Source organism: Oncorhynchus mykiss, chromosome 7 (genome assembly GCF_013265735.2).
Source record: "Oncorhynchus mykiss isolate Arlee chromosome 7, USDA_OmykA_1.1, whole genome shotgun sequence".
In the NCBI taxonomy this organism is placed as follows: Eukaryota; Metazoa; Chordata; class Actinopteri; order Salmoniformes; family Salmonidae; genus Oncorhynchus; species Oncorhynchus mykiss.
This window is the reverse complement of record NC_048571.1, coordinates 77,016,713-77,038,591: the sequence shown is the minus strand read 5'-3', so window position 1 is coordinate 77,038,591 and position 21,879 is coordinate 77,016,713.

Genomic DNA, 21,879 nt, shown 5'->3' with positions numbered 1-21,879 from the left:
AATCCTGCAAATCTGTAAAGATACTTACACATAAAGTACAACACGTGTGTTCCATACACAACATGAATTAATTTTGTGTGCCACTCTGCACTATGTGACGAGCTAACAGCATAGTAAATAGGCCATACAGTGTGTTAGTTGGGAGTGGCTATTGTTGTCTGTTTTAGTAGAGATAATTGAGATAATTTGTGCTAATCGCATCCAGTCATTGGTGGAGGGCCCTCTGCAAAACAAATGCAGGTCCTTTTCACAAAGAACGTATTTTCAGCGCTTCGCTAAAGTTGCTTTCTTCAGCACCTGACAATGAGACAGCTGCAAGCCAATGAATGAGCCTGATTGTCTTGTCCATTAATCTGCAGTAACCAGTGAGTGAATCTGAGAAAAGAAAGGAATTAACTTGGGTTCACCTTCACTCACTTATTTCTGAGTATGTACCGAGTTGAAAATGAAGAATTATTCTTAAAAAAAAATACTTTTTGTGTAGTCTTATACATACAGTGGGGCAATAAAAGTATTTAGTCAGCCATCAATTGTGCAAGTTCTCCCACTTAAAAAGATGAGAGAGGCCTGTAATTTTCATTGTAGGATTTTTAATGAATTTATTTGCAAATTATGGTGGAAAATAAGTATTTGGTCACCTACAAACAAGCAAGATTTCTGGCTCTCACAGACCTGTAACTTCTTCTTTAAGAGGCTCCTCTGTCCTCCACTTGTTACCTGTATTAATGGCACCTGTTTGAACTTGTTATCAGTATAAAAGACACCTCAAACAGTCACACTCCAAACTCCACTATGGCCAAGACCAAAGAGCTGTCAAAGGACACCAGAAACAAAATTGTAGACCTGCACCAGGCTGGGAAGACTGAATCTACAATAGGTAAGCAGCTTGGTTTGAAGAAATCCACTGTGGGAGCAATTATTAGGAAATGGATTACATACAAGACCACTGATAATCTCCCTCGATCTGGGGCTCCACGCAAGATGTCACCCTGTGGTGTCAAAATTATCACAAGAACGGGTGAGCAAAAATCCCAGAACCACACTGGGGGACCTAGTGAATGACCTGCAGAGAGCTGGGACCAAAGTAACAAAGCCTACCATCAGTAACACACTACGCCGCCAGGGACTCAAATCCTGCAGTGCCAGACGTGTCCCCCTGCTTAAGCCAGTACATGTCCAGGCCCGTGTGAAGTTTGCTAGAGAGCATTTGGATGATGCAGAAGAAGATTGGGAGAATGTCATATGGTCAGATGAAACCAAAATAGAACTTTTTGGTAAAAACTCAACTCGTCGTGTTTGGAGGACAAAGGGACCAGGACGACTGATCCGTGTAAAGGAAAAAATGAATGGGGCCATGTATCGTGAGATTTTGAGTGAAAACCTCCTTCCATCAGCAAGAGCATTGAAGATGAAACGTGGCTGGGTCTTTCAGCATGACAATGATCCCAAACACACCGCCCCGGGCAACAAAGGAGTGGCTTCGTAAGAAGCATTTCAAGGTCCTGGAGTGGCCTAGCCAGTCTCCAGATCTCAACCCCATAGAAAATCTTTGGAGGGAGTTGAAAGTCTGTGTTGCCCAGCAACAGCCCCAAAACATCACTGCTCTAGAGGAGATCTGCATGGAGGAATGGGCCAAAATACCAGCAACAGTGTGTGAAAACCTTGTGAAGACGTTTGACCTCTGTCAGTGCCAACAAAGGGTATATAACAAGGTGTTGAGATAAACTTTTGTTATTGACCAACTACTTTTTTTCCACCATAATTTGCAAATAAATTCATAAAAAATCCTACAATGTGATTTTCTGGATTTTTTTTCTCATTTTGTCTGTCATAGTTGAAGTGTACCTATGATGAAAATTACAGGCCTCTCTCATATTTTTAAGTGGGAGAACTTGCACAATTGGTGGCTGACTAAATACTTTTTTGCCCCACTGTACCCATAACTTATATTTCTGCTTGGGAAAACAATGCTACAAGTGTAACGGATGTGAAACGGCTAGCTTAGTTAGCGTGGGCGCTAAATAGCGTTTCAATCAGTGACGTCACTTGCTCTGAGACCTTGAAGTAGTAGTTCCCCTTGCTCTGCAAGGGCCGCGGCTTTTGTGGAGCGATGGGTAACGATGCTTCGAGGGTGACTGTTGATGTGTGCAGAAGGTCCCTAGTTCGCGCCCGGGTATGGGCGAGGGGACGGTCTAAATTTGTACTGTTACATTGATGCTGTTGACCCGGATTACTGGTTGCTGCGGAAAAAGGAGGAAGGTCAAAAGGGGGGTGAGTGTAACAGATGTGAAACGGCTAGCTTAGTTAGCGTGGGCGCTAAATAGCGTTTCAATCAGTGACGTCACTTGCTCTGAGACCTTGAAGTAGTAGTTCCCCTTGCTCTGCAAGGGCCGTGGCTTTTGTGGAGCGATGGGTAACGATGCTTCGAGGGTGACTGTTGATGTGTGCAGAAGGTCCCTGGTTCACGCCCGGGTATGGGCGAGGGACGGTCTAAATTTGTACTGTTACACAAGGACCACAGGGATTCTGCATAGGACAAACACATGACAAAACCTCCACTTGAATTTTGAGGTGACTTGAAAAGGCATGTACAACCAACTCAATCCTCACCATCCCTATCCCACAGAAAGACCTTAACAAGAAGCTCTGATGAGAGGTCACGGAAAGAGATACGAGAAAAACATCAACCCATTAGGTGTTGTGATAAGGGGGGAGAGATGGAGTAGGGTGGAGAGCTGTTGGGGGGCACAACGGGGGTTGTACAACTACATTTTAATCTAGTCAGGCCTCAATCCTGATAAAAGGATTCTGTCCGTCTCTCTCCTCTCCATTTTGGTGGTCATCAATCAAACGTGTCACTCCCTCCCTCCCAACGGTCTTTGTCCACGACGTCCATCCGTTGTGGTGGTGTGAGGAGGACCAGGTCTCCTGGGAACTGGGACCTACAGAAGGCAGAAGAAGAGAGAATAAGGTGCATTAGGAGGAGAAAGCTGTGACATGATGCCTGATCTAGATGGATGCTAGTGCAGACAATAGGAGAAATGTACTGTACTGCATGAGACATTCATTTCAATAGTACTCTTATTGACCAATAATGATACATTACAACCCAGGAACACAGGACACAAGAACGTGATTATTTTTTTATAGCGCTAAAACGTGGACTGTGGCCATTTTCGCTCAAACAACCCCCCGCATAAAAATACAAAATAAATATAGAAACAACATGCAAAGGTCAGCTCCAGACAGTAGATCAATGACATTACACAATGTTTAAAATGCTGACGAGTGCCTGTTTGGTGCATTCTATTGTGTCTCAGAAAAATAACAGGTGTCCACTACACGGATAAGCCATAAAAAAAAAGATTATGTCGTACCATTTATGTCTATCGCATTACTGAAATAACCCGATTTTATTGGCTAAATGTCCCAATAGCATCCCGTTGTCCTTGGCTCCTGATATTGATAAAGGGGCTTGCGCCTCAAATGTCACCCTATTCCCTATATAGTGCACTACTTTTTTACCTGGACCCATAGGGCTCTGGTCAAAAGAAGTGCACTATGTGGAGAGTAGGGTGTCATTTGGGACACATCCAGAGTGAATTAACTTTCGTAGGCGGACACTTGGCCTTGGGACTTCATGCTTGCCAATAATACTGCATATTTCTAACCATATATCATATATAGCATATATCACTTCCCTTGTCCCTATTCAATATGCAATCAACTGATGGTGCCACTTGGGGTGACATTGTCTATACAAGTGTCATTCGGTGGCCTTGAGAGCACTTACACTAAATGGCTCTTTGTCAGATAGCCCTTCAGCACTCGCGGTTCAATTGCACTGTCAAAGGGAGTATTATTAATTATTAGTAGTAGTATTAAGGGAGAATTACCTGCAGAGGACCCCAATGGGGACCCTTATCTGAAAGGAAACAACATACCATTTGGCTATGGTCCGCATTAAAAAAGCTATTTTTCACAAAATGAAGTACCACTAGAATAATCACTGTATCTGTATATGAGCTGAAAAAGGAATGTTGGGAGAACGCATCATCAATTCTGCCTAATTGAGGGGCACGTGGCACGTGCAGGAAAGTGTGTGTGTGTTGGGGGCGGGGGGTGTTCGAGGAGAGGTTACAATGGGTGTGATAGGGGCCAGCTGTAGTGCTGAGACCACGAGCTGTGTGTTAGAGGGGAGGGGGTCTAAGGGGGGAAGTGGTGTGGGTGTGTTCAGGGGGGAGGGAATTCTCACCCTCTCACACTCTTTGTCCCGGGGCCATCTGCTCAGGGTTTCGTAATGGGGCGTGCAGTAGTGTGAGAGGGTGTAAGGGGTGGGATATTGGTAGAGGGCTACATTCCGTCACCTTAAAGCCATGCGACAGCCAGCAACTCAGCTGCTCCCCTTGGGACCAGGCTATTGGGGCCAAAACCTGCCGCCGTGACACAGAGATGAAGATGTACAGTGCCCAAGTGACCTTGCCGAAATGACTCTCCATTTCCCTTATCAGTTGCATTGGTTTATCAGTCGTTTTAATTTTTTTTGCAGAATAAAGGGGGGAAGTATCTGGGTTCGACACCTGTGTCATGACGGCACTGACAAAGCAGTTGGCTCCAGTCAAACCTGACGGGAAGTCAGGATTACTAACATATAACATATTACTTTATTTTCTTAGAATGGGTGCCTTTGGTAAGTATTTTTTTTATAATAAATGAGATATGCTAGATAGAAGACTGACAACCTTGTCAACAGCTCCTCTGCAGCCCCCAAGTAAGCTGAACTAGCCCTCAGTTTCCATCTGTTTATTTGTCATTATTATCAAGGGAGGGAAAACTCACCTTTCACTTTTCTCCAATGTCCAAGAATCTAAACAAAATCAACACGTTTGTTTATTTAATGAGAAAGTCCAAAAGGACATATGACAGAGTATGATCAACTTAATCAATAGCTGTTTCAATCAACGGGACAAATCTCAAAGCAAACCCAAAATGATACATGTACTGTATGTGCGCCGTCCTTCGAAATGAAACTCAACACAAAGCAAACAACCTGTCTCATTTAGCTAATTGGCACTCTAGTTGTGGGTCTCACTCTCTTTGAGCGAGAGAGAGTGTGTGTGTGTGTGTGTGTGTGTGTGTGTGTGTGTGTGTGTGTGTGTGTGTGTGTGTGTGTGTGTGTGTGTGTGTGTGTGTGTGTGTGTGTGTGTGTGTGTGTGTGTGTGTGTGGTATTGACCACACGAGCAGATGGGCCTCTCAAAACTGCTCGGTGCAGCCCCATACACATCGGGTCATGCTGGAGAATGGTGTGGGACTATGTGTGTCAGTGGATCATGTGACTCCTCCCACAACTGGTCTTCTCTCTGTCTGTGTTTGACATCTGAACGCAACAAATGGAGTGCAATCAGAGAATGGAGTCAATCATGAAGATGTGTGTGACTACAGATACGTCATTTGATGATCAGGCAGTTGGTCTAATGAACACAAGTTTACGACATTAAATGAATAAACATCAGATATACACTACCGTTCAAAAGTTTGAGGTCACTTAAAAATAATTGTCCATTAAAATAACATCAAATTGATTAGATATTAGTGTAGACATTGTTAATGTTGTAAATGACTATTGCAGCTGGAAACGGCTGACTTTTTAAATGGAATATCTACATAGGTGTACAGAGGCCCATTATCAGCAACCATCACTCCTGTGTTCCAATGGCATGTTGTTTTAGCTAATCCAAGTTTTTAATTTTAAAAGGATCATTAGAAAACCGTTTTGCAATTATGTTAGCACAGCTGAAATCTGTTGTTCTGATTAAAGAAGCAATACAACTAGCCTTCTTTAGACTAGTTGAGTATCTGGAGCATCAGCATTTGTGGGTTCGATTACAGGCTCAAAATGGCCAGAAACAAAGAACTATCTTCTGAAACTCATCAGTCTATTCTTGTTCTGGGAAATGAAATCTATTCCATGTGAGAAATTGCCAAGAAACGGAATGTCTCGTACAACGCTGTGTACTTCTCCCTTCACAGAACAGCGCAAACTGGCCCTAACCAGAAATGAACGAGGAGTGGGAGGCCCCGGTGCACAACTGAGCAAGAGGACAGATTCCTCACAAGTCCTCAACTGGCAGCTTCATTAAATAGTACCTGCAAAACACCAACGTCAACTGTGAAGAGGCGACTCCAGGATGCTGACCTTCTAGGCAGAGTTGCAAAGAAAAAGCCATATCTCAGACTGGCCAATAAAAAGAAAAGATTAAGACGGTCAAAAGAACACAGACAGAGGAAGATTGGAAAAAAGTGTTATGGACAGACGAATCTAAGTTTGAGATGTTCGGATCACAATGAACATTCGTGAGATACAGAAAAAATGAAAAGATCCTGGAAGAGTACTTGACGCCATCTGTCAAGCATGGTGGAGGCAATGTGATGGTCTGGGGGTTCTTTGGTGGTGGTAAAATTTGAGATTTGTACAGGGTAAAGGGGATCTTGAAGAAGGAGGCTATCACTCCGTTTTGCAACGCCGTGCCATACCCTGTGGACAATGCTTAATTGGAGCCAATTTCCTCCTACAACAGGACAATGACCCAATGCACAGCTTGTTTTTTGTTTTTTTTACCTTTATTTAACCAGGCAAGTCAGTTAAAAACAAATTATTATTTTCAATGACAGCCTAGGAACAGTGGGTTAACTACCTTGTTCAGTGGCAGAATGACAGATTTGTACCTTGTTAGCTCAGGGATTTGAACTTGCAACCTTCCGGTTACTAGTCCAACGCTCTAACCACTAGGCTACGCTGCCGCCCCACCAGATTGGGGTGGCCCGTCAGAAAGTCCGGGATCCAGTTGCAGAGGAAGGTGTTTTGTCCCAGGGTCCTTAGCTTATTGATGAGCTTTGAGGGCACTATGGTGTTGAACGCTGAGCTGTAGTTCTCACATAGGTGTTCCTTCTGTCCAGGTGGAAAAGGGCAGTGTGGAGTGCAATAGAGTATGCATCATCTGTGGATCTGTAAGTGCGGTATGCAAATTGGAGTGGGTCTATGGTTTCTGGGATAATGGTGTTGATGTGAGCCATGACCAGCCTTTCAAAGCACTTCATAGCAACAGACGTGAGTGCTACGAGTCGGTAGTCTTTAGGCAGGTTACCTTAATGGTCTTGCGCACAGGCACTATGGTGGTCTGCTTAAAACATGTTGGAATTACAGACTCGGACAGGGAGAGGTTGAAATGTCAGTGAAGACACTTACCAGTTGGTCAGTGCATGCTCACAGTACACATCCTGGTAATCCTTCTGGCCCAGTGGCCTTACTCACATCGGTTGTGGAGAGCGTGATCACACAGTCTTACAGACAGCTGGTGCTTTCATGCATGTTTCAGTGTTATTTGCCTCAAAGCGAGCATATAAGTAGTTTAACTCGTCTGGTAGGCTCGTGTCACTGGGCAGCTCTCGGCTGTGCTTTCCTTTGTATTTGTGAGTGTACCCATGAGGTTGCCAGTAGTTCCTAACGGCATCCTACAAACACCTGTGTCCTGCTTGCCAGTTGGACCCATTTGATCCAGCAGCAAGAGATGGGTTCCGATTATTGAGAATTCCTATCCTAATATTGAGCAATTGAGCAATTAGCCCTCAACCACTGACATGCAGTGCCTTAGACTGCTGCGCCACTCGGGAGCCCCACCCAAGTGGCTCTCGAACTTAATCATGCAGCTGACGTGACATTTTAGTTCTGGGTTAACCAAGAGGATCATTATAAGATAATACATTATAAGACATTATACAGGGGTCATACATGCTCATAACAGGTCTTACAATGCATAATACCTGCATCATAATGCATTATTCATTCAGGCTTTAAGTAAAGTGTTACCCAATGGTTCACTGAAAAAGAACAGTCCACTTTCCTTAGAATTTTTACTATGAGATGTTCTGATGGAAAATCACATAAGCCTAGCTGATATCAAATTGTGTGATTCTAGGTATTTGCTGTTGATGTGAATTATTGCCTAAAAACCTATATATTGCTGGGGCCATATTCATAAACCATTGCAGAATAGGACTGCTGATCTAGAATCAGTTTAGCCTTTTAGATCATAAAGAATGAGACTTCATGGACAAGAGGGACCTGATCCTATTCAGCACTTCTACTATGAAGAACTTTATAAATACAGGCCCTGATATAATGAGGTGTACTCTAATTTTGGCACTCCTTTGAGTTCACAGAGTTCTCCATATTGTGTGACGTAGCCTATAGGAGACTGGGGCACCCCCAGCTGTGTCTCTCATTGTGATTAATTTGTGCTGCTTTCCCCTAAAAACCACCCAGGTCACGTAACTCTTTGTTCCATCTCTACGTTGGCCTCGCAGGAGAGGAGCGGTGGCTGAGCCCGGCAGCCAAAGGGGAACAGCTGTTGAATGAGGACCAGTGGTCTGCTTCCCATAGAGATGCTGCACCTTGCAAGTCACTGTACCAAGATGGACGAGAACAATCCCCATTTTCTGAGCAGACATGTTTCCTACTCAGCGGATGACCGCTTACTTCACAAAGGACTTTTCTCCCCCAATTGGTCTTCCCCAAATCTTCTCTCTTGGTGGGTGGCTACTTCACCCTCTCCGGCTTTGACAAATGAGAAAGACCAGTGTCAAATCAGGAGGTCCATCCTTCCAGTATCATGAAAATCTGCATGACACTACAGAAGTCTTTCTGTCAAAGCCTAGTGTCACATTTGACATTTGCCACAGAAAGACCCAGGGGAACTTGTTGGACATCCTGAGATTTCAGTTTGCAGATGTCTGCAATCTTTTTCGTAAAATTAGCATAGGGATTACATATTGGGCCACATTTGCTGTGTTTACCATGGGTATAACAAAACATTTATTTTTACTGCTCTAATTACATTGGGTAACCAGTTTATAATACCAGTAAGGCACCTCTGGGGTTTGTGATATGGCCAATATACCATGGCTAAGGGCTGCCCAGGAACTCCACGTTGTGCATAAGGTTTTAGGTCTGGCCACAGAACTGTTTCAACAACATTGAAGGTTTTAAATGACATCCACTGTGCTGTTGATAAGAAGCTACATTGTGTGTCTGTCTTTATTGATTTGTCGAAGGCTTTTGACACTGTGGACCATGCTGTGTTAGTGCAAAGGTTAAAATGTTGTGCAATTACTGGTCATGGTCTAGATTGGTTTATAAATTACCTATCAAATCACACATAATGTGTAATGGCGGATGGTTGTAAATCTGAGTCCGTATGTCAGGTGCGTGAATGAGGACCCAAAAGCGAATTAACAAACAGAGTTTCTTTAATGATGAACACACGTGGGCTCAGATGGACAGGTAGATTCCGACAGGACAGGACAAGGTTGCAGCAAACACGATGATAGTCTGGTTCAGGCATGAGACACACAAACAAGAATCCGACAAAGACAGGAGCAGAAACAGAGAGAGATATAGGGACCTAATCAGAGGGAAAAAGGGAACAGGTGGGAAAAGGGGTGAATGAGGTAGTCAGAGAAGACAAGGAACAGCTGGGGGAAAGAGGGACAGAAACGGTAACCTAGTACGACCAGCAGAGGGAGACAGGGTGAAAGGAAAGGACAGAAAGACACAACATGACAATACATGACAGTACCCCCCCACTCACCGAGCGCCTCCTGGCGCACTCGAGGAGGAAACCTGGCGGCAACGGAGGAAATCCTCGATCAGCGCACGGTCCAGCACGTCCCGAGAGGGAACCCAACTCCTCTCCTCAGGACCGTACCCCTCCCAATCTACGAGGTACTGGTGACCACGGCCCCGAGGACGCATGTCCAAAATCCTACGGACCCTGTAGATGGGTGCGCCCTCGACAAGGATGGGGGGGGGGGGGGAAGACGAGCGGGGGCGCGAAGAACGGGCTTGATACAGGAGACATGGAAGACCGGGTGGACGCGACGAAGGTATCGCGGAAGAAGAAGTCGAACTGCGACAGGATTAATGACCCGAGAAATACGGAACGGACCAATGAACCGCGGGGTCAACTTGCGAGAAGCCGTCTTAAGGGGAAGGTTCTGAGTGGAGAGCCAAACTCTCTGACCGCGACAATATCTAGGACTCTTAGTTCTACGCTTATTAGCAGCCCTCACAGTCTGCGTCCTATAACGGCAAAGTGCAGACCTGACCCTCTTCCAGGTGCGCTCGCAACGTTGGACAAAAGCCTGAGCGGAGGGGACGCTGGACTCGGCGAACTGAGATGAGAACAGCGGAGGCTGGTACCCGAGGCTACTCTGAAAAGGAGATAGCCCGGTCGCAGACGAAGGAAGCGAGTTGTGGGCGTATTCTGCCCAGGGGAGCTGTTCTGACCAAGACGCAGGGTTGCGAAAAGAAAGACTGCGTAAGATGCGACCAATAGTCTGATTGGCCCGTTCTGCTTGACCGTTAGACTGGGGGTGAAAGCCGGAAGAGAGACTGACGGAAGCCCCAATCAAACGGCAAAACTCCCTCCAAAATTGAGACGTGAATTGCGGACCTCTGTCCGAAACGACGTCTGACGGAAGGCCATGAATTCTGAAAACATTCTCGATGATGATTTGTGCCGTCTCTTTAGCAGAAGGAAGCTTAGCAAGGGGAATGAAATGAGCCGCCTTAGAGAACCTATCGACAACCGTAAGAATAACAGTCTTCCCCGCTGACGAAGGCAGTCCGGTGACAAAATCTAAGGCGATGTGAGACCACGGTCGAGAGGGAATGGGAAGCGGCCTGAGACGGCCGGCAGGAGGGGAGTTACCGGACTTAGTCTGCGCGCAGACCGAACAAGCAGCCACGAAACGACGCGTGTCATGCTCCCGGGTGGGCCACCAAAAACGCTGGCGAATGGAAGCAAGCGTACCCCGAACGCCAGGGTGGCCGGCTAACTTGGCAGAGTGAGCCCACTGAAGAACGGCCAGACGAGTAGGAACGGGAACGAAAAGAAGGTTCCTAGGACAAGCGCGCGGCGACGGAGTGTGAGTGAGCGCTTGCTTTACCTGCCTCTCAATTCCCCAGACAGTCAACCCGACAACACGCCCCTCAGGGAGAATCCCCTCGGGGTCAGTGGAGGCTACTGAAGAACTGAAGAGACGAGATAAAGCATCAGGCTTGGTGTTCTTAGAGCCCGGACGATAAGAAATCACGAACTCGAAACGAGCGAAAAACAGCGCCCAACGCGCCTGACGCGCATTAAGTCGTTTGGCAGAACGGATGTACTCAAGGTTCCTATGGTCAGTCCAAACGACAAAAGGAACGGTCGCCCCCTCCAACCACTGTCGCCATTCGCCTAGGGCTAACCGGATGGCGAGCAGTTCGCGGTTTCCCACATCATAGTTACGTTCCGACGGCGACAGGCGATGAGAAAAATACGCTCATGGGTGGACCTTGTCGTCAGAGAGGGAGCGCTGAGAAAGAATGGCTCCCACGCCCACCTCTGATGCGTCAACCTCGACAACGAACTGTCTAGAGACGTCAGGTGTAACAAGGATAGGAGCGGATGTAAAACGATTCTTGAGGAGATCAAAAGCTCCCTGGGCGGAAACGGACCACTTAAAGCACGTCTTGACAGAAGTAAGGGCTGTGAGAGGAGCTGCCACCTGACCGAAATTACGGATGAAACGACGATAGAAGTTTGCGAAGCCGAGAAAGCGCTGCAGCTCGACGCGTGACTTAGGGGCGGGCCAATCAATGACAGCTTGGACCTTAGCGGGATCCATCTTAATGCCTTCAGCGGAAATAACAGAACCGAGAAATGTGACGGAGGAGGCATGAAAAGTGCACTTCTCAGCCTTCACAAAAAGACAATTCTCTAAAAGGCGCTGGAGGACACGTCGAACGTGCTGAACATGAATCTGGAGTGACGGTGAAAAAATCAGGATATCGTCAAGGTAAACGAAAACAAAGATGTTCAGCATGTCTCTCAGGACATCATTGACTAATGCCTGAAAGACAGCTGGAGCGTTAGCGAGGCCGAAAGGAAGAACCCGGTATTCAAAGTGCCCTAACGGAGTGTTAAACGCCGTCTTCCACTCGTCCCCCTCCCTGATGCGCACGAGATGGTAAGCGTTACGAAGGTCCAACTTAGTGAAAAACCTGGCTCCCTGCAGGATCTCGAAGGCTGAAGACATAAGAGGAAGCGGATAACGATTCTTCACTGTTATGTCATTCAGCCCTCGATAATCTATGCAGGGGCGCAGAGACCCGTCCTTCTTCTTGACAAAAAAAACCCCCGCTCCGGCGGGAGAGGAGGAGGGGACTATGGTACCGGCGTCAAGAGCTACAGACAAATAATCCTCGAGAGCCTTACGTTCGGGAGCCGACAGAGAGTATAGTCTACCCCGGGGGGGAGTGGTTCCCGGAAGGAGATCAATACTACAATCATACGACCGGTGTGGAGGAAGAGAGGTGGCCCTGGACCGACTGAACACCGTGCGCAGATCGTGATATTCCTCCGGCACCCCTGTCAAATCACCAGGCTCCTCCTGTGAAGAAGAGACAGAGGAAACAGGAGGGATAGCAGACATTAAACATTTCACATGACAAGAGACGTTCCAGGAGAGGATAGAATTACTAGACCAATTAATGGAAGGATTATGACAAACTAGCCAGGGATGGCCCAAAACAACAGGTGTAAAAGGTGAACGAAAAATTAAAAAAGAAATGGTTTCGCTATGATTACCAGAAACAGTGAGGGTTAAAGGTAGCGTCTCACGCTGAATCCTGGGGAGAGGACTACCATCCAGGGCGAATAAGGCCGTGGACTCCCTTAACTGTCTGAGAGGAATGTCATGTTCCCGAGCCCAGGTCTCGTCCATAAAACAGCCCTCCGCCCCAGAGTCTATTAAGGCACTGCAGGAAGCTGACGAACCGGTCCAGCGTAGATGGACCGACAAGGTAGTGCAGGATCTTGAAGGAGAGACAGGAGTAGTAGCGCTCACCAGTAGCCCTCCGCTTACTGATGAGCTCTGGCTTTTACTGGACATGAAGTGACAAAATGACCAGCAGAACCGCAATAGAGACAGAGGCGGTTGGTGATTCTCCGTTCCCTCTCCTTAGTCGAGATGCGGATACCTCCCAGCTGCATAGGCTCAGCTCCCGAGCCGGCAGAGGAAGATGGTAGTGATGCGGAGAGGGGGGCAACGGAGAACGCGAGCTCCTTTCCACGAGCTCGGTGACGAAGATCAACCCGTCGCTCAATGCGAATAGCGAGTTCAATCAAGGAATCCACGCTGGAAGGAACCTCCCGGGAGAGAATCTCATCCTTTACCTCTGCGCGGAGACCCTCCAGAAGACGAGCGAGCAAAGCCGGCTCGTTCCAGCCACTGGAGGCAGCAAGAGTGCGAAACTCAATAGAGTAGTCTGTTATGGATCGATTGCCTTGACATAGGGAAGACAGGGCCCTGGAAGCCTCCTCCCCAAAAACAGATCGATCAAAAACCCGTATCATCTCCTCCTTAAAGTCCTGATACTGGTTAGTACACTCAGCCCTTGCCTCCCAGATTGCCGTGCCCCACTCACGAGCCCGTCCAGTAAGGAGAGATATGACGTAGGCGACACGAGCAGTGCTCCTGGCGTAAGTGTTGGGCTGGAGAGAAAACACAATATCACACTGGGTGAGGAACGAGCGGCATTCAGTGGGCTCCCCAGAGTAACACGGCGGGTTATTGATTCTGGGCTCCGGAGATTCGAAAGCCCTGGAAGTGGCCGGTGGATCGAGGCGGAGATGGTGAACCTGTTCTGTGAGGTTGGAGACTTGGGTGGCCAGGGTCTCAACGGCATGTCGAGCAGCAGACAATTCCTGCTCGTGTCTGCCTAGCATCGCTCCCTGGATCTCGACGGCTGAGTGGAGAGGATCCGAAGTCGCTGGGTCCATTCTTGGTCGGATTCTTCTGTCAGGTGCGTGAATGAGGACCCAAAAGCGAATTAACAAACAGAGTTTCTTTAATGATGAACACACGTGGGCTCAGATGGACAGGTAGATTCCGACAGGACAGGACAAGGTTGCAGCAAACACGATGATAGTCTGGTTCAGGCATGAGACACACAAACAAGAATCCGACAAAGACAGGAGCAGAAACAGAGAGAGATATAGGGACCTAATCAGAGGGAAAAAGGGAACAGGTGGGAAAAGGGGTGAATGAGGTAGTCAGAGAAGACAAGGAACAGCTGGGGGAAAGAGGGACAGAAACGGTAACCTAGTACGACCAGCAGAGGGAGACAGGGTGAAAGGAAAGGACAGAAAGACACAACATGACAATACATGACACCGTAGAGGTGTGCTTAGGTGTTCCGCAAGGTTCTAATTTGGGCCCACTGTTGTTCATTCATTGGGGATCTTATTGAAACAGCAGATGTTCATTTTTATGCAGATGATACTGTTCTTTATTCAAGTCGTAGTATTTTATCTTTAGCTTTTGAAAATGCCCAAAGAGCATGTAACATCATACAACAGAATCTGTATGATTTAAAGCTGGTTCTAAATTCGGGTAAAACAAAATGCATGGTATCTTCAAATGCCAGGCATGTTACTAATAATGTCATTGCTACATTGGCTGGACATACTATAGAGCAAGTTAAAGTGTACAAATATTTGGGTGTGTGGGTTGATGACAAGCTGAGCTTCACTGTGCATGTAGAGAACTTGATAAGGAAGCTCAAGCTGAGAATAGGTTTTTTTACCGGCATAAGGCTTGTTTTTCTTTTGAGGCCAGGAAGGAGCTGGTACGATGTACATTACTGGCGGTTTTAGATTTTAGTGATGTTATATACAGTGCCTTGCGAAAGTATTCGGCCCCCTTGAACTTTGCGACCTTTTGCCACATTTCAGGCTTCAAACATAAAGATATAAAACTGTATTTTTTTGTGAAGAATCAACAACAAGTGGGACACAATCATGAAGTGGAAAGACATTTATTGGATAATTCAAACTTTTTTAACAAATCAAAAACTGAAAAATTGGGCGTGCAAAATTATTCAGCCCCTTTACTTTCAGTGCAGCAAACTCTCTCTAGAAGTTCAGTGAGGATCTCTGAATGATCCAATGTTGACCTAAATGACTAATGATGATAAATACAATCCACCTGTGTGTAATCAAGTCTCCGTATAAATGCACCTGCACTGTGATAGTCTCAGAGGTCCGTTAAAAGCGCAGAGAGCATCATGAAGAACAAGGAACACACCAGGCAGGTCCGAGATACTGTTGTGAAGAAGTTTAAAGCCGGATTTGGATACAAAAAGATTTCCCAAGCTTTAAACATCCCAAGGAGCACTGTGCAAGCGATAATATTGAAATGGAAGGAGTATCAGACCACTGCAAATCTACCAAGACCTGGCCGTCCCTCTAAACTTTCAGCTCATACAAGGAGAAGACTGATCAGAGATGCAGCCAAGAGGCCCATGATCACTCTGGATGAACTGCAGAGATCTACAGCTGAGGTGGGAGACTCTGTCCATAGGACAACAATCAGTCGTATATTGCACAAATCTGGCCTTTATGGAAGAGTGGCAAGAAGAAAGCCATTTCTTAAAGATATCCATAAAAAGTGTTGTTTAAAGTTTGCCACAAGCCACCTGGGAGACACACCAAATGTGGAAGAAGGTGCTCTGGTCAGATGAAACCAAAATGGAACTTTTTGGCAACAATGCAAAACGTTATGTTTGGCGTAAAAGCAACACAGCTGAACACACCATCCCCACTGTCAAACATGGTGGTGGCAGCATCATGGTTTGGGCCTGCTTTTCTTCAGCAGGGACAGGGAAGATGGTTAAAATTGATGGGAAGATGGATGGAGCCAAATACAGGACCATTCTGGAAGAAAACCTGATGGAGTCTGCAAAAGACCTGAGACTGGGACGGAGATTTGTCTTCCAACAAGACAATGATCCAAAACATAAAGCAAAATCTACAATGGAATGGTTCAAAAATAAACATATCCAGGTGTTAGAATGGCCAAGTCAAAGTCCAGACCTGAATCCAATTGAGAATCTGTGGAAAGAACTGAAAACTGCTGTTCACAAATGCTCTCCATCCAACCTCACTGAGCTCGAGCTGTTTTGCAAGGAGGAATGGGAAAAAATTTCAGTCTCTCGATGTGCAAAACTGATAGAGACATACCCCAAGCGACTTACAGCTGTAATCGCAGCAAAAGGTGGCGCTACAAAGTATTAACTTAAGGGGGCTGAATAATTTTGCACGCCCAATTTTTAAGTTTTTGATTTGTTAAAAAAGTTTGAAATATCCAATAAATGTCTTTCCACTTCATGATTGTGTCCCACTTGTTGTTGATTCTTCACAAAAAAATACAGTTTTATATATTTATGTTTGAAGCCTGAAATGTGGCAAAAGGTCGCAAAGTTCAATGGGGCCGTATACTTTCGCAAGGCACTGTATATGCAGGTCTCAGCCACTACCCTGAGAGCACTTGATTCAGTGTATCATGCAGCTCTCAGGTTCATTACCAATCAAAAACGTCTAACACATTATTGTGATCTTTACAGCGCTGTTGGCTGATCGTCATTGACCTTGCGTAGGCTTAAACACTGGTATACACTGATTTATAAGGCCATATTGGGTAAAAATGCAATTTTATCTCTGTTCTTTTTTAGCCAGGTCAATAAATAAATATCAATTAAGGTCCCATTCTCATTTGCTTCTAACAGCACCAAAAATTAGAACAGGTCATGGTAGAAATAGTTTTTGTTACTTAGCTCTGTGGTCCTGGAATTCTCTCCTGAACATTTGAAAATTTGATGATCTAGTATCGTCGGTGGAGTTTAAACACTTGATGTGTTATATCATAGAAGAGTGCAATTGTCTTTAGGACAGCTGTTTTAATCAAGACTTTCGTGTTTTTAACGTAAAATGTTTTTGTTGTACTGTATGTGTGTTTATAGTTTTGTTTAATGTTGTGTTAGTGTATGTAAGTTGTTTTGTCTGAAACAATGTTTCCCCTGCTGCTATTGGACCAGGTCTCTCTTGGAAAAGAGATGTTATCTCAATGAGAAAAACCTGTTTAATAAAGGAGAGAGAGAAAAAAAAGGAACAACCCTTTGTAGTGGTGTATTGGCCATATACCACACCTCCTCTGGCCTTATGGTTCAATTATAAATGGTTACAAAAACCCAATGAAGATGTAAGCTAATATGTGTCCCTATAGCATTTGTTATATTGTTGTTAAATGTATTTTACAGTGCATTCGGAAAAGTATTCAGACCACTGTACTTTTTCACATTTTATTACATTACAGCCTTATTCAAAAATGTATTAAGTTGGGTTTCTCCCTAATTAATCTACACACAATACCACATGATGGCAAAGCAAAAACAAGTTTATAAAAAAAACTGAAATTAAACATTTACATAAGTATGTAGACCCTTTGCTCAGTACTTTGTTGAAGCTCCTTTGACAGCGATTACAGCCTCAAGTCTTCTTGGGTATGACGATACAAGCTTGGCACACCTGTGTTTGGGAAGTTTCTACCATTCTTCTCTGCAGATCCTCTCAAGCTCTGTCAGGTTGGATGGGGAGCGTCGCTGCACAGCTATTTTCAGGTCTCTTCAGAGATTTTCGATCGGTTTCAAGTCCGGGCTGTGGCTGGGCCACTCAAGAACGTTCAGAGACTTGTTCCGAAGCCACTCCTGCGTTGTCTTGGCTGTGTGCTTCGGGTCGTTGTCCTGTTGGAAGGGGAACTTTCACAACAGTCTGAGGTCCTGAGTGCTCTGGAGCAGGTTTCAATCTAGGATCTCTCTGTACTTTGCTCCATTCATCTTTCCCTCGATCCTGACTAGTCTCCCGGTCCCTGCCTCTTAAAAACAGCCCCACAGCATGATGCTGCCACCAACATGATCCACCGTGGGAATGGTGCCAGGTTTCCTCCAGACATGATGCTTGGCATTCAGGCCAAAGAGTTCAATCTTGGTTTCATCAGACCAGAGAATCTTGTTTCTCATGGTCTGAGAGTCTTTAGGTACCTTTTTGCGAACTCTAAGCAGGCTGTCATGTGCCTTTTACTGAGGACTGGCTTCCGTCTGGCCTCTCTACCATAAAGGCCTGATTGGTGGAGTGCAGCAGAGATGGATGTCCTTCTGGAAGGTTCTCCCATCTCCACAGAGGAACTATGTAGCTCTGTCAAAGTGACCATCGGGTTCTTGGTCACCTCCCTGACCAAGGCACTTCTACCCCAATTGCTCAGTTTGTGAGGGTGGCCAGCTCTAGGAAGAATGTTGGTGGTTACAAACTTCGTCCATTTAAGAATGATGGAGGACACCATGTTCTTGAGGACCTTCCATGCTGCAGAAAATATTTTGGTACCCTTCTCCAGAGCTGTGCCTCGACACAATCCTGTCTCATGAGGTCGAAGAACAATTCCTTTGACCTCATGACTTGGTTTTTCGCTCTGACATGCACTCTCAACTGTGGGACCTTATATAGACAGGTGTGTGCCTTTCCAAATCATGTCCAATCAATTGAATTTACCACAGGTGGATTCCAAGTTGTAAACTCAGCAACAAAAAAAAGAAACTCTCACTGTCAACTGCGTTTATTTTCAGCAAACTTAACGTGTAAATATTTGCATGAACATAAGATTCAACAACTGAGACTGAACAAACTGAACAAGTTCCACAGACATGTGACTAACAGAAATTGAATAATGTGTCCCTGAAGAAAAGGGGGGGATCAAAATCAAAAGTAACAGTCAGTATCTGGTGTGGCCACCAGCTGCATTGAGTACTGCAGTGCATCTCCTACTCATGGACTACACCAGATTTGTCAGTTCTTGCTGTGAGATGTTACCCCACTCTTCCACCAAGGCACCTGCAAGTTCCCGGACATTTCTGGGGGGGGAATGGCCTTAGCCCTCACCCTCCGATCCAACAGTCGGAGGGTGATGGGATTGCGATCCGGGCTCTTTGCTGGCCATGGCAGAACACTGACATTCCTGTCTTGCAGGAAATCACGCACAGAACGAGCAGTATGGCTGGTGGCGTTGTCATGCTGGAGAGTCATGTCAGGATGAGCCTGCAGGAAGGGTACCACATGCGTTGAGATTGCCTGCAATGACAACAAGCTCAGTCCGATTTTGCTGTGACACACCACCTCAGCCATGACGGACCCTCCACCTCGAAATCGATCCCGCTCCAGAGTAGAGGTCGACCGATTAATCGAATGGCCGATTAATTAGGGCCGATTTCACGTTTTCATAACAATCGGAAATCTGTATTTTTGGACAGCAATTTGGCCAAATTTTTAAATTGTATTTATTTAAAAATATATATTTTTACACCTTTATTTCATCTTTATTTAACTAGGCAAGTCAGTTAAGAACACGTTCTTATTTTCAATGACGGCCTAGGAACAGTGGGTTAACTGCCTTGTTCAGGGGCAGAACGACAGATTTTTACCCTGTCAACTCGGGGATTCAATCTTGCAACCTTACAGTTAACTAGTCCAACGCTCTAACCACCTGATTACATTGCACTCCACGAGGAGACTGCCTGTTACGCGAATGCAGTAAGCCAAGGTAAGTTGCTAGCTAGCATTAAACGTATCTTACAAAAAACAATCAATCAATCATAATCACTAGTTAACTACACATGGTTGATGATATTACTAGTTTATCTAGCATGTCCTGCGTTGCATATAATCGATGCAGTGCGTATTCGTGAAAAAGGACTGTCGTTGCTCCAATGTGTACCTAAATCAATACACAGAAGTATATATTTTTAAACCTGCATATTCAGCTAAAATAAATCCAGGTTAGCAGGCAATATTAACCAGGTGAAATTGTGTCACTTCTCTTGCGTTCATTGCACGCAGAGCCAGTGTATATGCAACAGTTTGAGCCGCCTAATTTGCCAGAATTTTACTTAATTATGACATAACATTGAAGGTTGTGCAATGTAACAGGAATATTTAGACTTATGGATGCCACCCGTTAAGATAAAATACGGAACGGTTCCGTATTTCTCTGAAAGAATAAACGTTGTGTTTTTGAGATGATAGTTTCCGGATCCAACCATATTAATAACCTAAGGCTCGTATTTCTGTGTGTTATAACTAAGTCTGTGATTTGATAGAGCAGTCTGACTGAGCAGTGGTAGGCACCAGCAGGCTCATAAGCATTCATTCAAACAGCACTTTTGTGCATTTTGCCAGCAGCTCTTTGCTGTGCTTCAAGCATTGCGCTGTTTATGACTTCAAGCCTATCAACTCCAGAGATTAGGCTGGTGTAACCGATGTGAAATGGCTAGCTAGTTAGCGGGGTGCACGCTAATAGCGTTTCAAACGTCACTCGCTCTGAGACTTGAAGTGGTTGTTCCCCTTGCTCTGCATGGGTAACGCTGCTTCGTGGCTGTTGTCGTTGTGTTCCTGGTTCGAGCCCAGGTAGGAGCGAGGAGAGGTACGGAAGCTATACTGTTACACTGGCAATACTAAAGGGCCTATAAGAACATCCAATAGTCAAAAGTTAATGAAATACAAATGGTAAAGAGAGAAATAGTCCTATAATTCCTATAATAACTACAACCTAAACCTTCTTACCTGGGAATATTGAAGACATGTTAAAAGGAACCACCAGCTTTCATATGTTCTCATGTTCTGAGCAAGGAACTTAAACGTTAGCTTTTAAAAAATAATAATAATAATTGGCCGTTTAATCGGTATCTGCTTTTTTTGGTCCTCCAATAATCTGTATCGGTATTGAAAAATCATAATTGGTCGACCTCTACTCCAGAGTACAGGCCTCGGTGTAAAGCTCATTCCTTCGACGATAAACGTGAATACGACCATCACCCCTGGTAAGACAAAACCGCAACTGGCACTTTTTGACAGTCCTGTCTGGACCAGCGACGGTGGGTTTGTGCCCATAGGCGTTCCTGGTGTAACTCGGGCAGTTGTTGTTGCCATCCTGTACCTGTCCCGCAGGTGTGATGTTCAGATGTACAGATCCTGTGCAGGTGTTGTTCACGTGGTCTGCCACTGCGAGGACGATCAGCTGTCTGTCCTGTCTCGCTGTCTTAGGCGTCTCACAGTACGGACATAACAATTTATCACCCTGTCCACATCTGCAGTCCTCATGCCTCCTTGCAGCATGCCTAAGGCACGTTCACACAGATGAGCAGGGACCCTGGGCATCTTTCTTTTGGTGTTTTTCAGTCAGTAGAGAGGCCTCTTTAGTGTCCTGCTTTCATAACCGTGACCTTAATTGCCTACCGTCTGTAAGCTGTTAGTGTCTTAACCATTCCACAGGTGCATTAGTTTATGGTTCATTGAACAAGCACAGGAAACAGTATTTAAACACTTTACAATGAAGATCTGTGAAGTTATTTGGATTTTTACGATCTATCTTTGAAAGACAGGGTCCTCAAAAAGGGACATTTCTTTTTTTGCTGAGTTTAGAAACATCAAGGATCAACAATTGAAACAGGATGCACCTGATGCACCTCTCATGGAAAATAAAAATACCTTACGTAAATAAGTTTTGTAAATTTGTGAAAATTTACTAAAACCTGTTTTTGCGTTGTCATTATGGGGTAGTGTGTAGATTGATGAGGATTTTTTATTTTATTTAATCCATTGTGGAATAAGGCTATAACATAAAATGTGAAAAAATAGAAGGGGTCTGAATACTTTCCCGAATGCATTGTATATAATTTGATAGTGAAAAACAGAACCCTCAAGTTTGGAAGTTTACACCTTAATTATCTCTATGAAAAATATTTAGAATATGCTGATGCAAATTTAAGATTAGGGTAAATATATTAAATTAACTATACTTTAAAAAAAAATCATAATGATACTTCTTTAGCGTCTCAACATTGTTCCTGTACAATAAAAATACACATTCTAAGACATGTGATAACACATACA